Source organism: Carlito syrichta, unplaced genomic scaffold (genome assembly GCF_000164805.1).
Source record: "Carlito syrichta isolate Samal-C Ts95f unplaced genomic scaffold, Tarsius_syrichta-2.0.1 Scaffold304349, whole genome shotgun sequence".
NCBI lineage: Eukaryota > Metazoa > Chordata > Mammalia > Primates > Tarsiidae > Carlito > Carlito syrichta.
This window is the reverse complement of record NW_007248445.1, coordinates 77,358-93,702: the sequence shown is the minus strand read 5'-3', so window position 1 is coordinate 93,702 and position 16,345 is coordinate 77,358. Positions and strand designations below refer to the sequence as shown.

The 16,345-nt window shown below is 38.7% G+C and overlaps 1 pseudogene; it reads left to right on the top strand.

Annotated features, from left to right (window-relative positions):
• The first annotated feature begins 10,163 nt into the window (after positions 1-10,163).
• Positions 10,164-15,764, top strand: LOC103262155 (annotated as a pseudogene).
• The last annotated feature ends 581 nt before the right edge of the window (positions 15,765-16,345 follow it).

Below are 16,345 nucleotides of genomic sequence, written 5' to 3'. Positions count from 1 at the left end.
CAGAAGTAGAATTACTGGATCTTATGGTAGTTCTATTTTTAATTTTTTTAGGAATTTCCATATTATTTTCTATTGTGGCTATACAATTTTACATTTCCACCAACAGTGCACGAGGGTTCAAATTTCTCCACAACCTAATCAGCACTTGTAATTTTGTAGTTTTTTGATAGTTGCCATAATAATATATGTGAAGTGATATTTCATTGTGGTTTTGATTTGCATTTCCCTAATGATTAGTGATGTTGAGCAACTTTTCATAAGATTATTGGTCATTTGTATATCTTTTTTACTTTTATATTTTAAAGATGTGGGGTATACGTCAGGATTAGGTGCATAAGTGGTCTGCATGCAGGTGAAGATTGGGCCTCCCACTGGTCTTTACTTCCCCTGGTTTAGGATCAGGTACCCTTAGTGATTTTATGTGTCCCTGCTCCCTGGCAGTGTCCCATTATACTGATCCTTCTCTTTTAGTATTGTGATAAATGTTCAGGACCCGCTTATGAGTGAGAACATGTGGTATTCAGTTCTTTGTTTCGGTGATAGATCACTGAGTATGATAGACTCTAAATTCATCCAAGTTGCTGCAGAGTTAATAATTGTGTCCTTCTTTATGGCTGCGTAATACTCCATTGTGTATATGTACCACATGTTCTTTATCTAGTCCACTTTTGATGCGCAGGAGGGTTGGTTCCATGTTTTTGCTACTTGTGAATAGTGCTGCAATAAACATGAGTGTGCAGGTATCTTTTTTGTAGAACGATTTGAGTTCCTCCAGGTACATTCCCAGAAGGGGAATTGCTGGGTTGTATGGAAGGTCAATTTCTAGTTCTTTTAAAAATTGCCACAATGTTTTCCATAGAGGTTGAACTAGTTTACACTCCCACCAACAATATAGAACCATTCCCTTTTCTCCAAATCCTCGCCAGCACCTGTTTTTTTTTGTTTGTTTGTTTGGTTGGTCGCTTTTTTTCAGTTATTAATGATGGTCATTCTTACTAGAGTTAGGCGATATCTCAATGTGGTTTTGATTTGAATTTCCCTGGTAATTAGTGAGACTGATCATTTTTCGTGTCTGTTGGCTGTTCATATGCCTTCTTTTGAAAAGTGTCTATTCATGTATTTTGCTCAATTTTTAATGGGGCTGTTTAATTTTTTCCTTTCAGCTTGCTTGAGTTTCTTGCAGATACTGAATGTTAGGACTTTATGAGATATGGAGTTAGCAAATATTTTTTGCCATTCTGTGGTTGTTCCCCCCCATTCTCTTGATGGTTTCTTTTGCTTTGCAAAAGCTTTTCAGTTTGATGATGTCCCACCTGTCTATCTTATCTTTTATGGCACACTCTTTTAGGGTTATGATCAAGAATTGGTTGCCTATTCCAATGTGCAGAAGGGTATCTCCTGCATTTTCTTCTAAGAGTCTTATAGTTTGAGGTTTTACATTTAGGTCTTTGATTCACTTAGAATTGATTTTTGTGTATGATGATAAGTAGGGAACCTGTTTCATTCTTCTGCATGTGGTCAGCCAATTTTCCCAGCACCACTTGCTGAATAAAGTCTCCTCTCCCCATTGGTTGTTGCTGATGGCTTTGTCAAAGATGAGTTGGTTGAGAAATCGAAATTTTGCTTCTGACAGCTCTACCCTGTTCCCATTTGTATATCTTTACAGACATTTCCATTTATGTCTTTTGTCCACTTTTTATTTAGATTATTTTTGGTTTTGTTGTTGTGGAGTTGGAGAAATGTTCTTATATTTTAAATATTAACTCCTCATCAGATTTTCGCATATTTTTGCCTATTCATTAGGTTGCCCTTTCACTCTGCCAATTATGCTTCTTGATGCAGAGATATTAATTTTAACGTAGTCCAATGTATCTTTTTTTTGCTTTTATTGCCTATGCTTTTGGTTCCATATTCAAGAAATAATTGTCAAATACAATGCCATGAATATTTCTCCCCCTTATGTTTTCTTCTAAAAGTCCTATAGTATTAGATCTTACATGTAAGTTTTTATCTATTCTGAGTTAATTTTTATATATGGTATAAAGTAAGAATCTAACTTCATTCTTTTACATGAGGATGTCTAGTTTTTCAAACACCATTTGTTGAACATAGTCATATGCTTCTCCTTTAACTTGCTTATTGGAGTGATTCAGGAATGATCAGCTTCATTTTTGAAGAGTTTTCCATCTCTCTAGAGCTATCTCCTTTTCTAAAGTCTTGGATCATGGAGTTATAATTGACTTTTTATTGGACATTTTGAAATCACAGTCTCTGATGGGCTTTTGAGTAGTTTCCCCCATCTTTACTTTCATTAATGCTATGGTGGTCCTTGTCTTTCACAGTTACTATTACTCTTAATTTTAGTAAAATGTATCTAAGCTGAGGATACTGGACCTGTGACTGAACCCCATTATCTGTTACTACCATCTACAGCACAGAACACTAAATGTGAATGTCCGCTGTTATACTTAGTTGAAACTTTGGTTCTAAACCTGTCTGTTGGAGTCTCCTATCCTGATTGTCAGGGCTAAAATTTTAAGAATTACCTTTGCTCAGATATGGGAAAGATCATGCATCTTCTCTGTGTTGGTGCCTTTCTCTTGAACAATACTTTCTCATGCACCAAATTCTGGCCTTCTGGCTTAATCTTCCAGAAGTGGTATAGAAAAAAAAGTTCAGAAAATTAGACCACTTCCCCTAGTTCTAAGAAGGAAAATGACCCAAGCCTAAGTTATTGATTGGAAAGCATGAGGAAAAAGATATTCCCAAATGGATACATCATTATAAAGAGATGATTCCATCACCTGGAAAAAATTGATGTTTCCGTAAGTCATGAGATAAGTTCTAGAAGTAAATGCATATAGCTATTGTGTCCAGTAATTGTCTATTTTAGAAATACGAATTCTGTGTCTCTTGGTCGTGCCTTTCTCATTCTATAGCATATAATGTCTTCTGCTTGAGAGCTGAAACTTCTTGCAGTCTAAATCAATAATCTTTTGGATGCTATACTGTGGGAAGAGAACAGAACTCTAGTCATTACTGGTATAGTTACAATGAGCCATCATTTTAAATATATTTTATTTTAAAGATGTGGAGTATAAGTCAGGATTAGATATGCAAGTGAACATTGTACAGGTAAAGTTTCGGCCTCCCTTTGGTCCTCACTTTGCCTGGTTTGAGATTGGGTACCCTTATTGATGTTGTGTTGCCCCCAACCCCAGCAGTATCCTGCTACTGCCAATCCCTCTCTTATAGTGTTATGGTAAATGTTCTCGGTCCACTTATGGGTGTGAAAATGTGGTACTCTGTTCTTTGTTTCTGTGATAGATCACTGATTATTCTTGATTCTAAATCCATCCAAGTTGTAGTGAAGTCCATATGTTTGTCCTTCTTTGTGGCTGTGTAATATTATATTGTGCATATGCACCACATTTTTTTATTCCAGTCCACTTTCAATGGGCAGCATGCTTGGTTCCATGTTTTTGCTATTGTGAATAGTGCTGCAATAAACATGCATGTGCAGGTATCCTTTTTGTAGAATGCTTTGAGTTCCTCTGGGTATATTCACAGTAGGATGATCTCTGGGTCATATGGAAGTTCAATTTCTAGTTCTTTTAAAACTCGCCATATAGTTTTCCATAGAGGTTGAACTAGTTTGCATTCCCACCAGCAGTGTAGAAGCGTTCCTTTTTCTCCACATCCTCGCCAGCATCTGTTATTATTTGTTTTACTAACAATGGTCATTCTTACTGGGGTTAGGTGGTATCTCAATGTGGTTTTGATTTGCATTTCTCTGATGAAGAGTGAGACTGAACACTTTTTCATGTACCTGTTGGCTGCCCATATATTTTCTTTTGATAAGTGTCTATTCATGTCTTTTTGCCCACTTTCTAATGGGGCTGTTTGTTTTTTTTTTCTTTCAACATGTTTGTGTTCCTTGTAGATCCTGGATGTTAGGCCTTTGTCAGACATACAGTTGGCAAATATTTTTTTCCCATTCTGTGGGCTGTCTCCTTGCTCTCTTGATGGTTTCTTTACAATGTGCCATCATTTTTATATCTTGCTTTTACTTCTATTTTGTAATATTAGAAAAGCATTCTGCAATACAGACAAAGTATTCTCCCAATAACTATTACCCACCTACTTTTCATCATGTTTTGCCTTAGCTTTGTGGATTTAACTTTTGGAGTGCAGTATCTTAACGTCTATCAGATGAGCTTTTTAGATGTAGTGCATACACATATTACAGTATGCTAGTCATGAACCTTACTCAACATATCTCAGCAACACCTAGGAGATAATTTAAAATTCATGCACAAAAATTTTAAGGTTATCTAGGTCATGACCCATTTTTCATATATTGGAAACTGACACCTGAAGCCATAAGATATTGTCATCAAACATTTACCTTGTGGATTACTGGGCACCTTCTCCTATTTCTGTTTTTTCACACAAGGTTTTTAAAACTTTTAAAATCTGTAATTCTTTTTCAGTGAGATTTTGATCAGAAGCCCCAAAGATACATGGATGAAAATTATAGCTGATCTGGCTTAGCAGGTGTAGGAAACCTGAAGCCTCGCCTATACCAATTTCTCCCCACTCCTCCACCATCTGTGTTGTCTCAAAGGTGTTTCCTCAAACTCATAAAGCTCCACATGATGCCATCTGACTTTATCTTTTTTTTCCTCCATGCTTCCTAGTTATTCTTGGTGTTTCTCTCCCTCATCTACATTTTCAGTCCAAAACTCTGATCTAATCAATGGTATTGAATGTCTGCAACATCTTAGTGACTTAAGTATTCATACAGCTTGGCAGGTAGAAATATCCTTACAATTTAAAGAGGTAATTTATCAGATCACAATGGTTGGTTGAAAATACACTTTAGGATTTTCCAAATCTACTTGTGACTCTCTTTTGCAAACTTTTCTAAGCAAAATAGAATATCTCTTAAATTATCTGCATGTAAATTACTTTTTTAAAAAATCAAATAATTTATTTTACCTGTAAAACATCCTGCCCAATAGTCATGGTATGCTAAACTTTCAGTGACAATAAATTAGGCTCTTTATTATACCCATCCTACTCTTCTTCCACCATTAGGTTGTGTGCATAGTGACTATAAGTTAAATTTATTCACAAATATATGTATTCAAATTTTACTTGATATTACAATAGCCAGATTTAATTAAAAATTGATAAAACAATGTAAACAGAAGTTGAGAAGAAAGGTGAGTTGTCCTTTGTTTAAAAGTTAAGCTGAACACTGCTCAAAAAATCCAGGAAGACACAAACAAATGGAAAAATATTGCATGTTCATGGATAGGAAGATTCAACATTGTTAAGATGTCCATCCTTCCAAAGGTAATCTACAGATTCAACACAATACCCATTAAATTACTAACATCGTTCTTCTCAGACCTGGAAATGACAATACAGAAATTTAAATGGAAACATAAATGACCACAAATAGCCAAAACAACCCTTAGCAAAACAACACAGCAGGAGATATCACACTTCCAGACTTTAAACTTTACTATAAGGCTACAGTAATCTAGACAGCCTGGTATTGGTACAAGAACAGGCATATAGACCAATGGAACAGGATAGAGATTCCAGAAGCAAAGCCTCAATTTCTCAACCAACTCACTTTGACAAAGCCTCCAACAACAACCACTGGGGAGAGGAGAACCCATTCAGTAAATGGTGCTGGGAAAACTGGCTAATCACATGCAGAAGATTTAAACAGGACATCTACCTGCCACCATACACAAAAATTAACCCTAAATGGATCAAAGACCTAAACGTGAAACCTCAAACTATAAGAATCTTAGAAAATGCAGGAGACACCCTTATGGAAATTGGAACTGGCAACGAGAGGGGGGGGGACTGGACTCCAGTCTAGTGCAGAAGCTGTTTAATGGGAATTACAACTGGTCTTTTATACACAGTCGGGTGTGTGAGGGGCATTCCCCACCCACCAGATGTTCTTTCAGGTATAATCCCATAACCTAATCAATGAAACCTTAATCCATGACTGCCTTTAAACCCTTTTCATACTGCCTATAAACCCTTTTTGTACTAATACCAAGTTAAATAATTCTATAGAGACTTAAGTACTTACTTTACAAACTAAAGTGGCCCATCCCAGAATGTTTGGAATGTGGCCCAGTCCAAAGTTCACAGTGGGCTACCTGCAAGTAACCCAGCCACATTCTTTCAACAAAATGGTTGTCTTCTAAAACTATATTCTACAATTTACACCTTATTCAACTTCAATAAATCCTAAGATCATGACCCAGAAGCCTGTGACCAATACTAAGGCTCTTAGATGTGACACGAGTTTGAATTATAAGTTGTGTGAAAGCCAAAACTGCAGTTTGCGGAAGAATGGGAGCAATGAGCTCTAAAGTTAGCTTGTGTTCATCCCGGTCTCAGAGTTTTTATGTTTTGAGTTCACAGGAGTTTAATCTGGTTAGTGCTGAGTAGAAAGGGGGAGGAAATGGGGTCAATAGCTCCCAAACGCATCCTAGTGGTCTTGAGGTCAACGACCCTTTCTGATCCCTAACGCTCAGTGGGCCTCCGTGGCTGGCTCCCAACACAACCAATTCTTATTCAGAACCCTAAATGTCCGTACCTTAAGAAATAAGATAGATAAGTGGGACCTCATCAAACTAACGAGCTTCTGCAAAGAAAAAGAGACCATCAAGAGAACAGGGACACAGTCCACAGAATGGGAAAAAATATTTGCCAACTGTATATTTGACAAAGGCCTAACATCTAGAATCTACAAGGAACTCAAATGCGCCAAAAGGAAAAAGAAACCCATTTAAAAGTGGGCAAAAGACACGAATAGACACTTCTCAAAAGAAGATATACACGCAGTCAACAGAAACATGAAAAAGTGTTCAGCCTCACTCATCATCAGAGAAATGCAAATCAAAACGACATTGAGATACCACCTACCCCCAGTAAGAATGGCTATCATTAATAAAACAGACAACAACAGATGCTGGCGAGGATATAGAGAGAAAAGAACGCTTCTACACTGCTGGTGGGAATGCAAATTAGTACAACCTCTTTGGAAGACAGTGTGGCAATTTCTGAAAGAAATAGAAATTGATCTTCCATATGACCCAGCAATTCCCTTACTGGGAATATACCTGGAGGAACTCAAATCATACTACAAAAAAGATACCTGCACCACATATGTTTGTTGCAGCTCTATTAACAATAGCAAAAACATAGAACCAACCATGTTACCCATCGAAGCTGGACTGAATTTAAAAAATGTGGTACATATACACAGTGGAATATTATGCAGCCATAAAGAAGGACAAACATATGGACTTTGCAACAACTTGGATGAATTTAGAGTCGATCATACTCAGGGATCTGTCACAGAAACAAAGAACAGAGTACCATATGTTCTCACTCATAAGCAGACCATGAACAAATATTATAATGCCATAAGAAAGGGACTGGCAATAGTAGGAAACTGTTGGGGGAGGAGTGGGATTGGCAGTTGAGGGAAACCGCTAGGGGAGGGAGGGGCATACCTGATCAACAAGGGTACCTGCATAATCAACATTTGTGTACCTAACCCTGAATTGTACCCCACATCTTTATAACAACAAAAAAAAGTTAAGATGAATGCTTCAGAAAGACTTTCTAAGTGCAAGTCACTGTTAAATTAGATATGGGCAACCAGGTTCGGTGGCTCAGCCTGTAATCCTGCACCTTTGGGAGCTGAGGTGAGTGGATTGCCTGAGCCCACGAGTTCGAGACCTGCCTGGGCAGGCGAGACGTCATCTCCATAATAAATCAAAAAATTAGCCAGGCGTGGTAGTGTGCGCATGTAGTTCCAGCTACTTGTAAGGCTGAAGCAGAAGGATCGCCGGAGCCCAGCAGGTCGAAGCTGCGGTGGCCAGGAACGGCCACTGCACTCCCGTCTGGGTGACTGACTGAGACTCCAACTCAAAAAAAAAAATTAGATATGGGCAAAAGACTACAAAATACTGGGGAAGATGATAAAAGCTTAGAAAGACTCTGCACTCAATTGCATTTTACTGCCATAACTAAGTTCATTACCCAGTTTAAAGAAATAAAAACTGTAAATGTTAGACACAGTGTGATTAATTCAAGGAAAAATCTCTCAGTCCTGTGTTAATTATCGATGAACAATGTATATTACTTTGTTTTAAATTAAGATGCTGTAATCTATAAGTAAACATTTTAATTAATGCCTACAATTATTATTTAAAAATTAACTAATGAAACCACACCTAAGCATACCATAGTAAAACTGATGAAAATCAAAGATGAAGAGAATCTTGAAAGCAGAAAGGGGAAAATGACACACAATATTTAGAAGAACAACAATGCAAATTATACCTGAATTCTCAAAATACAAACAATGGAGCCCAGAAGTCTATAAAAACATATTTAAAGTGCTGAAGAAAACAAAAGAAAACCGCTCCAAATTCTATATCCAAGAGACTATTCTTCAAAAGTGAAAGCAAAGTGTGACATCAGCAGAAGTCCTGGACTTTGCTTCCACTCATGGACACACCAATTCGACAGCAATATACCAATCAATTCCCTTTGTGAGAAATCCAGAAATTAGTTGAGAGGCTGTTTACATTATAGGTGAGTGTAAAACCAACCATATCAAAACGTGATGGAAAATTGGAGACACCTTCTTGCCATAATCTGCACTCCTGGTAGAGTGAACCAGGAAGAAATCTCCAGCTCCACCTAACCCCTGAGAAAGGAAAGAAAGCTGGACCATATATCCAATGCTCCATTTTTTTCTGAGTGACGCCCAAGGGACTAACTTCTATTTCACCTGTCTTAGAGGACTTATAGGATCCAAGATACCCTAGATCCTGGGGCTAGATAGAAAAAAGGGTGGCAGTTTGAAGTAGTGTGTAGGCACTCATCCCAACTTCTCACTCTGGATCAATGCAGAGCAATCAAGAGGAGAAAAAATTCAGCTACCAGCTTCTCCCTAAAGAATAAAAGAGTTGGATCATGCATCAAACATTTCAACTTTTCTTGTTTTCTATCTCACCATCCTTAGTATTGATAAAACCTATCATACTAGAGATTCCTGGGGACCACTAAAAACAAAAATTGTGATTTGAACTAGTAAGAAGTTTTGGGAGACTCTCAGAAATTCTGGCCAGGTTGATTGGTGAAGATCTTTTCCTGTACAAAGGCCAATTTGTGAAGACCAGAAAGGGACTGTGTTTTCCAATGCACAGATACCAACAAAAAAAGTCAAGGAAAATGAAAAAACAGGAAAACACAATCCAAACAAGGAATAAGATGAAATTCTAGAAATGAGCTTTAATGAAATAGAATATATGAATTATCTGAGAACTGAAAGTAACCATCACAAAAATGTTTAATGAGCTCAAGAGAACCCTGAATGAACAAAGTGAGAATTTCAACAAAGAATTACAAAATATATTTTCATATAACCAAACAGAAAACCTGGAATTGAAGAATATAAGAATTGGAAGGTAGGCCCATTGCTTTACTAGACTGTGGTCTGGCCATATGCTCCTTGAACTGTGGCCACCATGCTTTCTTAACTTGGGCCCTTACAATAAATCACAACAAAAAACTAGCCAGGTATGGTGGCGTGCATCTGTAGTTCCAGCTACTTGGAAAGCTGAAACAGAAGGATCGCCTAAGGCCAGCAGGTGGAGGCTGCAGTGGCTCTGAGTGTGCCACTGCACTCCAACCTGGGTGACAAGAATGAGACTCCAACTCAAAACAAAAAAAAATCTAAGAGCACACCCCAGGATTCACTAGAGAAGCAACAGGACCCATGGCAAGCAGAGAATAATGAAGTCAGACACCTGTTGAGCTAGACTTAGCATGGAGCCAAGAGAATCCCCTTAACACGGTGCAGGGGTGAATGAGTAAGAAATCTCTGGAAACCCACACCACCGCCATGAGCCCTTGTAATCTGTCATATGAGAGCCTCTGTACCCCACCCCTGGCCCCCAAACCAACATAGGGTCCTGCCTGGCAACTGTGCAGAGGCATTGCCCACACCCACATGAAACCCCTTAGGCCACTGATCCCTGTGTAGCTCAGCACCAGCTGCCCCTGCCGTCAAAAAAGGAAGTCCAGTGTTTCTTTGGAAATGGCAAATGCCTTACAGCTGCTGCAGCTGCTGTTGCTGTTGCTCCAAGACTGGAAAGGGAGAAGCCCAGTTGAATGATGTCATACACCCCCAGCAAGGACTCTGCAGCTACAATACACAGAAGCAGCGAAAAGTCAGTGTGTCCCTCATCCATTTATCCCAGTTGCTTCCTCCCAGATGGGGATCACCTGCTACTGATCTGCAGAAAATGTGGGGACATTACATCCACCTGAATGCTGTGGCAGAGACCCACCACCCCTCAGAGAGACCAGTCACCAGACCAATTTGGTCGGCCCTCTGTGATCACCATCTGCATCCACAAAGCTCCCTCTCCCTAGTGTCCCAGGCCATGGAAGAAGCAGTCACACCAGGTGTTTGCGTGTGTCCCTCAACACAGACTCGACAGCCGAAATAAACAGAAGCAGCAAGCTGTCACGGTGCCTCTCTCATCCTCCCCCATCTGGAGTGTTTCCCCCACAGATGGGAATCCCCTGCTTCAAGCACCCAAGAAGCAAGGGGGGGCCCACATCTGCTTGAACACTGCAGCCAAGGCCCAGCGGTCTTCTGAAAGCCCAAATGTGGCACAGCCACTACTACCAACCTTCACTTTTTGGGACCATTTACAGTCCTGCAGCCTTTTCTATATTAGCTAACATAAAAGACAGTCACAGCACAACCCTAGCTGCAACCAAGGAACCCATACAGAGCACTGACCCTCTGGGAAAAAAAAAAAAAAAACAGGAAAGAAGGCAATCAACCATATACAACATATACCATGTCTAAAAGGGAGACAAAAGAAGAAAAATATTAAAATATCCATTTCAATGAAAACAAACTCAAGAAAAAAAGAGACAGAGAGAAGTGTCTGCTATTCTAGATGGTAAAAAATCTGTGTAAGAACTTTGGCAACACAAAAAGTCAATGTTTTGTTACCCCTTAAATGATCACGTCAGTTCCCCAGCAATGGATCCTAAACAGAATGAAACGTCCAAAATGACAGAAATATAATACAGAATATGAATGTCAAAGAAACTCAATGACATCCAAGAGAAAGTGGACAACCAAGTCAAAAGGGGCATAAAAATCATTCAAGAATTGAAAGTTGACATGGCCATGTTAAGAAAGAATAAAACTGAACTTCTGGAACAGAATAATTTGCTCTAGGATTTAAAAACACAGTAGCCAACTTTAACAACAGATATATATATTTTTAATTTTTTAAATTAAAAAAAAGACGAAGTAGAAGAAAGAATATAACAGCTCAGAGATCAATACTTCTAATCAACCCAGTCAGACAAAAAATTTTTTAAAACAGAAATTTTTTTAAATGTTATTTTAAATATGTGGGGTACAATTCAGGGTTAAGTATATCAAAGTATATTATGCAGGTCCTCTTGTTAATGAGGTGTGACCCTCCCTCCCCTGGCAGTTCTCCACTACTGCCAATCCCTTTCTTATAGTATTATGGTAGTTGCTCAAGGTCCACTTATGAGTGAGAACATGTGATACTCAGTTCTTTGTTTCTGTGATAGATCACTAAGTATTATAGCCTCTAAGTCCACCCAAGTTACTGTAAAGTTCATAATTTTGTCCTTATTTATGGCTTTATAATATTCCATCATGTATATGTACCGCATTTTTTTAATCCAGCCCTCTTTTTTTTTATCCAGCACAGTTGGTTCCATGTTTTTGCGAATGTAAATATTTTTGCAATAAACATGCTTTCACAGGTATCATTTTCATAGAGTGATTTGAGTTCCTCCAGGTATATTCCCAGTAAGGGGATTGTGGAGTCGCATGGGAGGTTGATTTTTAGACATTTTAGGAATCTTCACACTGTTTTCCACAGAGGTTGTACTAGTATATGCTCCCACCAACAGTGTAGAAGTATTCCCTTTTTGAAACATCCTCTCCAGCATCTGTTGTTTATTGAGTTATTAATAATGGCCATCCTGACTGGAGTTACGTGGTATCTCAGTGTGGTTTTAATTTGCATTTCTTTGATGACTAGTGAGGCTGAGCGTTTTTTCATGTATCTGTTGGCAGCTTGTATGTCTTCTTTTGAGAAGCATCTATTCATATCTTTTGCCCACTTTTAATAGGGCTATTTGTTTTGTTTTGTTTCTTTCTGGCACATTTGAGTTCCTTGTAGATCCTAGATATTAGGCCTTTGTCAGATATACAGTTGGCAAATATTATTTCCCATTCTGTGGGTTGTCTCCCTGCTTTCTTGATGGTTTCTTTGGCTTTGCAGAAGCTTGTCAGTTTGATGAGGTCCCACTTGTCTATCTTAGCTCTATGGCATGGGCACTTCAGGTTTTGATCAGGAATTGGTTGCCAGTCCCAATTTCTATAAGGGTGTCTCCTGCTTTTCTACAGTTCTTATACTTTGAGGTTTTATGTTTAGGTCTTTGATCCATTTAGAGTTGATTTTTGTGTATGGTGATAGGTAGGGGTCTTGTTTTAATCTTCTGCATGTGGTCAGCCAGTTTTCCCAGTACCATTTACTAAACAGGTTCTCCTCTCACCAGTGGCTGTGTTGGAGGTTTTGTCGAAGATGAGTTGGTTGAGAAATTGAGATTTTGCATCTGGAATCTCTATCCTGTTCCATTGGTCTATATGCCTGTTCTTGTATCAATGCCAGACTGTTTTGATTATTGTAGCTCTATAACAATGTTTAAAATCTGGGAGTGTGATAACTCCTGCTTTTTTTCCCTGAGGATTGTTTTGGCTATTCATGGTCTTTTAAGTTTCCATATGAATTCCTGTATTGCTGTTTCCAGGTCTGATAAGAATGCCACTGGTAATTTAATGGGTATTACATTAAACCTGTAGATTTCCTTGGGTCAAATGGACATCTTAACAGTGTTGTTTCTTGCAATCCATGAGCATGGAATATTTTTCCATTTGTTTGTATCATCTTTGATTTCACTGAGCAGTGTTTTGTGGTTTTTGTTGTCTCTGGTAGGAAGATGTCAAGGTATTTTATTTCTGTTGCTATTGTGAATGGGATTGTGCTTTTTATTTGGGTTTCTACTTGTTTATTGTTAGTATATAGGAATGTGACTGACTTTTGCACATTTATTTTATACCCTGAGACTTTGCCAAAGTCCTTTATCAGTACAAAGAGGTATTTGACAGATTCTCTTGGGTTTTCGAGGTATAGAATCATGTCGTCTGTAAAGAGGGATAACAACTTCCTCTTTTCCTATTTGGATACCTCTGATTTCCTTCTCTTGTCTTGTTGCTATAGCTAGGACTTCCAATACTATGTTGAATAGGAGTGGTGAGAGTGGGCATCCTTGTCTTGTTCCAGTTTTCAGGGGAAATGGTTCCAATTTCTGTCTGTTTAGCAGTATGTTGACTGTGAGTTTCTCATAGATGGCTCTTACTATTTTGAGATATGTTCCATCTATGCCTAGATGTTCGGGGGTTTTTTATCAAGAAGAGGTGCTAGGTTTTATCAAAAGCTTTTTCCCCATCTAATGATATAATCATGTGGTTTTTGTGTTTACATCTGTTGATATATTTAATGATGTTTATGATCTTGCAGATGTTGAACAAGCACTGCATCCCGGGGATGAAGCTTACTTGTCACGGTGGATGATTTTTGAGATGTGTTGTTGGATCCAGTTTGCTAGAATCTTGTTGAGAATTTTAGCATCTATGTTCATCAAGGATATTGGCTTTTAGTTCTCTTTCTTTGTTGGATCTTTACCTGGTTTGGTTATCAATGTGATGTTAGCTTCATAAAATGATTTGGGGAGAGTTCCATCTTTCTCAAATGCCTGAAATACTTTCAATAGGATTGGTATCAGCTCCTCCTTTTACATCTTGTAGAATTCTGCTGGAAAGCTGTCTGGTCCAAGACTTTTTTTTTTTTTAGATAGTTTCCTTATGACATAGCCGATTTCCTAGGTTGTTATTGTTCTATTTAGGGTCTCGATTTCTTCTTGTTTCAACCTGGGGAGGTTTGTGATATAAGAAAGTCCTCCATTTCATTTAGGTTTTTGAGATTTTTTCCATACAGGTGTACATAGTAATCTCTGATAATCTTTTGCATTTCTTTAGGGTCAGTTTTAATTCCTGATTGTAAAACAGAAATTTTAAAAATGAACAAAGCCTTTGAGAAGTATGAGATTTTATAAAAAGACCAAATGTACATCTAATCAAAATTCCTGAGAGGGAAGGAGATAATGGTAGCAATCTGGAGAGAGTATTTGCAGATTTAATCCAAGAAAACTTCCCCTATCTTGATAGAGAGGCCAACACACAAGTAACATAAATTCAGAGAGCTCCTATGGGATACCATATGAGACTACCATCCTCAAGGCACATAGTCATCAGACTACCCAATGAGAAATAAAAATTCTTACACACCGCTAAGAGAAGGAACAAAACACCTACCAAGGGAGGCCCACCAAAATAACATCAGACCCCTTAGCAGACACCTTAAATGCCAGAGAGACTGGGGACCCATTTTTAACATTCTTTAAAAAATGAAATGCCAACCAAGAATTTCTTACCCTGACAAAACTAACTTCATAAACAAAAGAAAAATAAAGTTCTTCCCAGACAAGTAAGCACTAAGTGAATTTGTCACCTCTAGACTGGCCCCACAAGAGATGCTTAATAAAGATCTAAACATAAAAACAAAATAACAATACCATAACACAAAAGTATATGTAAGTATATAGCTTACAGACCATACAAATCAATCACAAAAATTAAAACACAAAGCAACTTATATAACAACACTATGACAGGAACAGATCTACATTTATTTCTATTTATAGTAATCTTGCACACCAACATCCTTAATGCCCCACTTAAAAGACACAGTGGCCCTTTCCTTTTGGTGCACAAGGCAGCAAGACAGCTGTGAAAATTTCCAAGAAGAGGATGTGTGTCACTGATGGCATCTTCAAAGGTGAATTCAATGAGTTTCTCACTCAGGAGCTGGCTGAAGATGGCTACTCTGGAGCTGAAGTCTCAGTTACACCAATCAGTACAGAAAATCATCATCTTAGCCACCAGAACACAGAATGTTCTTGGTGAGAAGGGCCAGTAGATTCGGGAATTGACTGCTGTACTTCAAACGAGGTATAGTTTCCCAGAGGGCAGTATCAAGCTTTATGCTGAAAAGGTGGCCATAAGAGGTCTATGTGCCATTGCCCAGGCAAATTCTCGTTGTTACAAACTCCTTGGAGGGTCTGCTGTGTGAAGGGCCTGCAAGAGTGTGCTATGGTTCATCATGGAGAGTGGGGCCAAGGGCTGCGAGGTCATGGTATCTGGGAAACTCCGAGAATAGAGAGTTAAATTCATGAAGTTTGTGGATGGCCGGGTGATCCCCAGTGGGGACCCTGTTAACTTCTACATTGACATCGCTGTGTGCCATATACTGCTCAAACAGGGTTTGCTGGGTATCAAGGTGAATATCACACTGCCCTGGGACCCAACTGGTAAGATTTGCCCTAAGAAGCCCCCACCTGACCACGTGAGCATTGTGAAACACAAAGATGAGATCCTGCATACCATCCCCATCTCAGAACGGAAGGGTGGGGAGTCAGAGCCACCTACCATGCTCCAGTCAGTCCCCACGGCATAACAGGGTCTTTCTGGCAGCTGTGCCTAGAGTCCGGATATTGCTCTGTAAAGACCTTAAATGAAATCTTATACAAAGACAAAAAAAGTCACAGTCGCAAATTGGATGCAAAAACAAGACTCATCCTTCTGCTGTCTTCAGAAGACCCATCTCAGTTCTAATAACACCAATAGGCTCAATCTAAAGGGCTGGAGAAAGATCTACTACACAAATGGGAAAAAAAAGAGAAGGTGTCACAATTCTTATATCAGATAAAACAGACTTTAAACTAAAAACCGTAAAATAAAAAGCCAGGCTCAGTGGTTCAACCTGTAATCCCACGCCTTTGGGAGGCTGAGGTGAGTGGATTGCCTGAGCCCGCGGGTTCGAGACCCACCTGGGCAACTTGGCAATAAATCAAAAATTGGGAAACTATGGGGGGGAGGGGGATGGGATTAACAGTAGCAAATATCTGTCGGGGGATGGGAAAACACTTCTTATCTACAGGGTGCCTGAATGAAACGTCATTGTACACCTACCCTTAACTGTACCCCACAAAACCATAATAAAAACTACTGATTAATGAAAAAAAAAAAAAAAAAAAA